This window comes from Cebus imitator, unplaced genomic scaffold (genome assembly GCF_001604975.1).
Source record: "Cebus imitator isolate Cc_AM_T3 unplaced genomic scaffold, Cebus_imitator-1.0 Scaffold167, whole genome shotgun sequence".
Lineage (NCBI taxonomy): Eukaryota > Metazoa > Chordata > Mammalia > Primates > Cebidae > Cebus > Cebus imitator.
The window spans coordinates 5,103,852-5,111,946 of NW_016107482.1; the positions used below are offsets into that span (position 1 = coordinate 5,103,852).

Genomic DNA, 8,095 nt, shown 5'->3' on the forward strand with positions numbered 1-8,095 from the left:
GGGGAGGAAGAGAGAAAGAAAAAAAGATAAGCAAAAGGGCTCGGTTTGCTGTGTGATCACCAGATAAAATACTAATTAAGTAATGCTGGAGGGTGACCTCTTACGTGACCTAATTAGAGACTGGACATTTATCTCCTGAGTGGGACACCCATCTCATCAAGGATCTGGGACAGTGGAGATAGGAGACATGTTCTCTTCCTTTCCTTGCTCAGCACTGTTCTCTCTGTTCACTCTTTGCATTTTGCTGCCAGCCCACTTTGTGGCCGCCCCTCACCTGGCCGTCTTTGCAGTGTCACTGAAAACTCACCGGCCCCTCTTTGTGGCCACGCTTTTTGTTTTTTTTTTCCTTTTGGAAACAGCGAGATGCTTATATCCACCCCTTCAAATTCCTCCGGGATATTGCTCTTGAGTCGACCTTGGGAAATTTTCATCTTGAAACATTTCTATCTCCATGCTGGGAAATTTAGTTAGTACTCCTATTTTAGGAGTTAGGGACAGGACAACTACAGTTTTCAGTAGCTTAAATGATTTCACCAAAGGGCATTTATTGACTTAGTTATGCCAGCTGTTTGTTCACCAAATGCCCTCTCCTTCGACCCTCCCAATGTGTGTGCGTGTGTGCGAGCACACACGCACACACACGGCCCAGGTGTTGACTGTAAGAACACCCATTTTAGACGCATCATTGGGGCAAAAGAGGGCATTTATGGAAGGTATTTTTACGTGGAAATTCTGACAATCTCATTTTATTGACTCATTATTCAAATTATTCAATTATTATTTTTCTCTCTGTGCTTACATAGGGGTCATCACCTGTTCTTTTAATCGATGTCAAGCTCATGTCCTCTCTTGCCCTATTCAGGAATAATTGACCCCCACCTGAGCCCCATCTTGCTCTAACAAACCAAGTAATTACCAATCACACTCTCAGTCAAAAGTCTGACCAGTTAAATTAATTCCCTGTGCCAGTAAGTATGGAAAGCAAAAAGAAACTCTGTTATGATGCCTATAGACTGAAGGAGAAAGCACTATTTGAATCATAGCATTTAATTGTCATTATCTAGAAGAGATACTTCATTTAAACTTCTCCTTTACTTGAAAGAAACACCTCAATGCTCACATTCCTGCCTGGAACATTTTTAGTAATAACTGCAGGTTGTCAATGACAACAATCATATTTAATTGTTCATCCTGACATGCTCCAGCACTCTATTAAGTACAGATTACTTTAGACTGAACACATGAATAGCAAAGATGCTGGCCAAGAGCTCTCAACATATCAGTGGAAATAATGAATTACATCATCCTCCCATGAAAATGCAGGAAGGGCCAACACAGGTCAAGAGCTTGTTAGAGTTTCAGGTTGTCCGTTTTTGACTGAATTAAAAAGAAAGCAAGTTTATTATGGGTTATACATGGGAAAGGAGAGAGGACTAAGGTCAAATTTCTTGATTAGGTGTTATTTAGCTATTTTACCATATCTCAAAGTGATAATTCACAAAGGGAATGAAACATATCTTGTTTCTTATATGAATATTTAAAAGGTACACAGTAGTCTTACTGAATTTTAGTTTCATTGCACTTTCACCTCAATATTATTATTTTATCAAGCCAGATAACTAAATAATATCCTTTCATCAGTTATCAGAGCACAGTTGTAACATAGATGGGACTACCACAATGAATGCCTTTGGAGAAAATTACAAAATGTCCTTTCATGCACATACAGTTTTATAAACATGACTTTTTTGTTTTAATTCAATCTCTGATTTTTCTGAAAATTCTGGGAAGCACAAACTTACTAGATTTTTAAGTTATTGATAGATCATAGTATAATTATGATTTTCTTTTAAATGATAAGGATAAAAAATTTGGATTGTTTTTTATACATCACTGTTCATTGAATATTTATTCTGCATCAAACCCTGTATTCAGCACTGATTAAAGATTATCTATTTACTTATATTCTACTTATCTATTTATCTATCTATTATCTGTGTATCTCTCCATCTGATACTTACCTATCATCTATCATCTACTTATCCATCTTTCTACCTACCAACCTATTTTCATCTATCTACCTATCTCTACCTACCTATCTATCTATCTATTCAGCACTGGTTGGTTACAGATTATTTAGTTATCTATCTATTATTTATTATTTATAATAATAAATCCATCCAATAATAAATTATCCATCCAAATTATTCATTATCCATATACCTAATAATAAATGGTACAGCCATATCATCTAGAATGTTATTTATTACCTATTTATTTATAAATATTTAAATATCACATGTTTATATATGTTGTTTATATATAAATATAAACTTCTGTTTATCTTTATATTTATATATAAATATATAATACATATAATCATATATATATTTTTATATAATTTATATATATTTAATATGAATTATATATAAACATATAATTATATGAATATTTATATACAAATAGATAAATAAGTTGCTGGAATAAAATTTATTACCTATTCTATTATATAGTTAACAAATAATAAAGAATTATAAATTTATATAAATACGTAATAACACATGACAGATGACATGATAGATGTGTTATTTATATTATTACCTATTTAGCTAGCTGGCATCTATCTATCTCTATTGTCTATCTTGATATAGATATACAGATAATGACATAGTTTTTTCCTCAGGAAAGTCAGGGTTAAATAAGGCTCTCAACTGATTATAAGGATGAGGACAGGTGAATGACAGGGGAATCTCATAAAAACGAGTGGTTCAGGGAAGGCTTTCTCGGGAAGGAGATCATTGACACTGAAACTTGAAGGGCATGTACATTTATATATTACATGACTAAATTACCAGGGGAAGTACTGCAAAAGACTAGAGAGAAAGAGACAAGATTCAACATGATTTTTAAAACATTGTACTGTCAAAAAAAATGTTACAAGAAATTATCCTACGTCAGTCAGTGTTTCCGAAGGCTGAGCATTAAGAGAAATAATTCTTGGGGATGTTAAAAGCTCAGCTGTGTGGGAACTATCCTAAGTCTGTTGATAAGAAACTTAACAAGGCCATATTAGATCTGAAACAGGTGGTGATCTTGAAAACCACAGAAAAAGACCGAGATTGAACACCAAAGAAAACAATTCTAATTCCGGGCACAAGGCAATGAGATAATAATCATAATTTCTAAGTATTAAAGTCAACCTTCTACTAATGTGCAGAAACACAGAAACCCAGGGCAATATTTAAAATGTAGAAATGAAAAAAGACAACATATCTATAAAACTGACTGTGCATCTACAACTTAATTTTCTAAGAATACATACTGCTTTTACCAGAAACTTAAAGAAAAAGGTGGTAATTCAGGCAAATAAAAAGGAAGAAGCAAATTGAATAGAGTTGATGACTGATTAGAAATACCAACCTTCTTAGCTGAAATACCTTATTTCTTTTTCTAAGTTAGAGCACGACTTAGGAAACGGCAAGCAGAGTCTTAAAAAATTATTAGCAACACTCAGAAGTTCCCTCTCAAATCAAAACGTTCCTCTCTCTTACTCATAGCATGCACACCCACCAGTACATTATACTCACAGTGAGAAATAAATATGCTATCCAGGTATAAGAAACTTTAATATTCTATAATATTTGCTCCAGGATTTTAAAGGAACCATCAGGTTATAGTTAAAGTCTGTCTGCATTACCGTCTCAGTCTCACTTCTTTCACTTCTTCTCTGTGCAAAAAATGTCATTTTACTGAATATTAAATATTTACATCTAGGTCATTCTGTTTACAATGCTGTCTAAATATTTATGTATGAATGTATTACAATTTATTTGCACATTCCTCTTAATAACGGAAATTTAAAATTATTCCCAGTTTTGTGTATTACAAACATAAGTATCAATATTTTTATCTCTTTTGGCAGGTTATCAAACCCCTTTAGAGTTCATATTTAGGAATGGAAATTCTAAGTTGCAACAGGCCTCAACAATACTAAATCTCATCCTTTTCCTCTGTTTTTTAGTTCTCACTTCTGACCCCACTTGTACCTAATAACACTCACAAAAACAGTGGTAGGTGTGGTTGGGTATCTTGCCTGTCACTGTGTGATGGTTTGAAGCAGCTAATCCTTTCAAAAGCTACATGAAATGTAAAATCTCAGCCCTATTTTAGAGATAAAGAAGGCAAAGTTAGAACATGCCAAGTATATATATATATATTTTTGTTGTTGTTGTTGTTGTTTTGTCTATTTGTTTTTTGAGATCACATTTCACTCTTGTTCCCCAGACTGGAGTGCAATGGCTCAATCTCGGTTAACCACAACCCCCACCTCCAGAGTTTAAGAGATTCTCCAGGTATATTTTTTAGATATCATCAAGAAAGTGGAATATCCATTATTGGAATGAAAAGTCTGGGCTGTTTAAATTGAATTCAAAGGCCACAGTAAAAAATGAATTTAGGGGACAGGCGCGGTGGCTCACGCCTATAATCCCAGCACTTTGGGAGGCCAAGATGGGTGGGTATTGAGGTCAAGAGCTCGAGACCATCTTGGCCAACACTGAGAAGCCCAATCTATACTAAAAATATACAAATTAGCTGGGCATGGTGGCACGCACCTGTAGTTCCAGCTACTCAGGAGGCTGAGGCAGGAGAATCACTTGAACTGGGGAGGTGGAGGTTGCAGTCAGCTGAGATCGAGCCACTGGACTCCAGTCTGGTGACAGAGTGAGATTCTGTTTCAAAAAAAGAAAAAAAAAAAAGAATTTAGAAGCGAGCTGTTAGAGAAAATATGCATGTGAATGTGTATGTGTGTGTTTATGTACAAATATATACAAGGTAGCCTATAACACAGATAAGTCAGCCTCCTTCCCACTACACATGTGTACATGTGTACACACAGACACGCAGGAAAACATGCATTGTATCAGGGTTATTTCTAGACCACCCACCATATCAAATTATAAATTACTGTCTTCAATCAAATAGTTTTGCCGGCAGCTTGGTAAAAAGTCCTCAGAATTAATTTGAAGGATATAGTTGTAATGTCTGTCTACTTTCAAAATATTTCCCTTGCATACTTCACCAGTGCCGGGTATTTCAACGTTGGTTATTTATTCACTTGTTTTCAGGCACTGAAATATCCAAAGGTTCTACTTCCAAAATAAAATTTTAATTTTATAGAAGAAATGTATCATGCCACTAAGATTAGAATGATTGAACAGATCGAAAGCATTTATAACCATTTCTTTTTCAGGTATGTCAAGGGAGAGAATACAGCCATGGATTCTTAGTTCTGTTTCTGGTTGGGTCAGTAAAACCCCTTCCTCATTTCTTTTCTGCTTCTCACTAGAGACAGAAACCAAGAACCATGGCTTCAGGCTGCCGAAAGCTTAAAAGAAAACAACAGTAACAATAAAAGACGGTGAGTTGGGCAAGCTTGTGGGATGGTGAGGGTATAACAAGCCCTGGAGAGGGTATGTTCCAATAGGTAGCAGACCAGTGTAGATGGGAGAGGGCTTCCCACAGTGGCTCACCTGGAACACATCTGTAAACATCTTCTTTAAACACCATTTCCCTTCCCATATGTAGCTGATAAACTCTCTACATCCTCGCCCATCCAGGCTTCTTATTCACACTTCTCCTCCTTCCTTATCCCAACTCTCCCTGCCCTCAGATTCCGAGCTACTCCCTGCTGTGGGCTGCCCCTGCACAACCTCAACCTCAACAAGGCTCAAGTGATTCACTCTTCATTCCAGTGCAGGATTTCTCAATCTTGGCATAATTGCCAGTTTGAGCTGAATAATTTTTTGTTGTAGGGTCAATCTTGTGCATTGTAGGATGCTTACCAGTTTCCTTGGCTTCTACTAGTTAGATGCTAGTAGCATCTCCCCAACTGTGACAACCAAAAATGTCCCTAGACATTGTCAAATATGCCCTGGCAGACAAATAGTGGAGAGCCACTTTCCTGGATATATTCTCTACCTCATTACATTGGTAACTGCAATGCAGAATAGTATCAAATATAATGAGATTCAGAAACTATGTGAAGTATAGTGTTTATCTGAGTGCAACGCTTCAGGATGACTACCCAGAAAACACATACTCTAAAAGAATGGGTTATCATTCCTAAGTGGATTAGTTAGGGTTTCATTCATATAGGGAGTTACAACATTTTCCATACAAGGTCAGTGCATAGGTTATAGCCATTTGATAGGTTACAGATTGCGACAATAAAAGGAGCATTGCCTTAACATTCCATGAGGAGGAGTGATGATCTGAGGGAAGTCTTATCTCTGTTGCCATGACCCCTTTCCTAATCATTTACAGGAAAAAGCAGAAGTTCCAGCTGCACACTATGTGAGTCAGGCCACATAGCCAGAATCCTCTCTGGGCTCAAAATACCTTAAAGTTCCAACAGTTTCAAGTTTGAATTACTTAATTTTACAGTAGAAAAAGATGTCAGGAAGGATACTGAAAAAGTAACCCAGAATTAAGAGTTCAGACAGGGCTCCCTAAAAGATGTCAGAAATGTCAACGCATATGGTTGGAAAATAGTTTTCCAGGCTGGGACACATCATATATGGAAGCCTGCTGAGAAATGATAATGAAACATCAGGGGAAATATTAAGTAACTCAGAGTACCAGCAGGGAAGTGGTGAGAGACACCACTGGGGGAGGTGGGTGAAAGGAAGGGGATGGAGAGCCTTGTGTACTATCATGAGGAATCTGACCTTCTTCTGAAGTCAAGAGGGGACCACTGAAGTATTTTAAACACACAAAATAGTTTTATTTTAGGAAAGTTATTCTGGTAGCCGTGTGGAAATTAAAGTCAACAAAGAGAGAGAACATTAGGAGACTATTACACATCTTAGACAACATTCATATAACGTTTAGGGCAATCTGGTCACTGACTAGTCAACCAGGCCAATCCTAGCGTCATCCTCTTTCTACATCAAAACTTCAACAAAGCCATGGCTGCTGGCAGTTCAAAAAGGAAATATCACTGTCACACAGTGAGACTTTGGCAAGAAGGTAAAACGTGCTCATGAGTTCTTATCATAATTTTCACTGTGTTTTATTAGAATTTAAGTTTTACTATGTTCTCAATCTCTAAAATTTGAAATTCTCACAAGCCTTAGCATGTAAACTGTTACTGTCTTCACATCTTTGGAAGATCTCCTCCATTCTCAGGGACATAAATATAGCCTACATTTTGTTAACTTTAATTTACGTCTCTAACTTGAATTCCCCCACCTAATTCTCAAAAACTGCTCAACATATCAACTTATATGCCTAATAGGGTCTATCATATACCTATACCCACCTCTCTCTCTCTCTCTCTCTCTCTCTCTCTCTCTCACACACACACACACACACACACACGCACACACAGACACACACACACAAATGGTCAGGTTTAGTTTCTGACATTTCTTCTTGCTTTTTCTCTTAATGTGTTACAGTGTTTCTGTTTTTATAATCAATCTTTACTTAGCTAACACTAGCTATTGTCCATGGGCATGTTATTAACTGAAAGTGCTTATTCACATAGCCTTACCAATTTTAAGAAAACAAGGCAAATCTGGAGGAAAAAAAGTCATGTAATATTAACAGTCCATATTCTATTAAAAATTATTCTGCAACTAATAAGCAATTGTAAAAATGACGCTGTATTTACCCCCCAACATAATCTCATGTAATGACGTACTGTGAAATAGCGTATCTCATTTCCGAGCCTAATGAATTATTGTATATACTATTGGATCAAAATTCCGGGTATAAAAACCTTAGGTCTCATGTTTCTTGATATTTGTGTGTTTGAACTGAAAACCACACTACATAATCTCTATAATTTGTGCATGATTATTTAGTTACAAATAATGCAATACAACCTGAGCTAGCAAAGAAAAACAGAGAGAAAAAGGGAGAGAATTTACAATAGGATACAGAATCAGAATTATCTCAGAGAGCCACTGGAAGGGATATAGCCTAGCCTCAAGAATGAACCTGAAGCAAGAACTAGGTACCAGGCAATTTTCTTTGAATTTACTCCTCTTTGCTTTATTCCACAAATCTGCTTCACTCTTCTCTTATGTCT

At 36.3% G+C, this 8,095-nt stretch overlaps 1 protein-coding gene and 1 long non-coding RNA gene across 2 annotated transcripts in view; both read right to left on the minus strand.

Annotated features, from left to right (window-relative positions):
* The window catches only part of LOC119473558, an 11,254-nt gene extending 6,598 nt beyond the window's left edge, over positions 1-4,656 (minus strand). The window contains exon 1 of the long non-coding RNA XR_005202769.1: positions 4,614-4,656. This is a non-coding gene — a long non-coding RNA (uncharacterized LOC119473558). The remainder of the gene's footprint in view (positions 1-4,613) is intronic.
* The window catches only part of TSN (translin), a 77,694-nt gene that overhangs the window by 57,877 nt on the left and 11,722 nt on the right, over positions 1-8,095 (minus strand).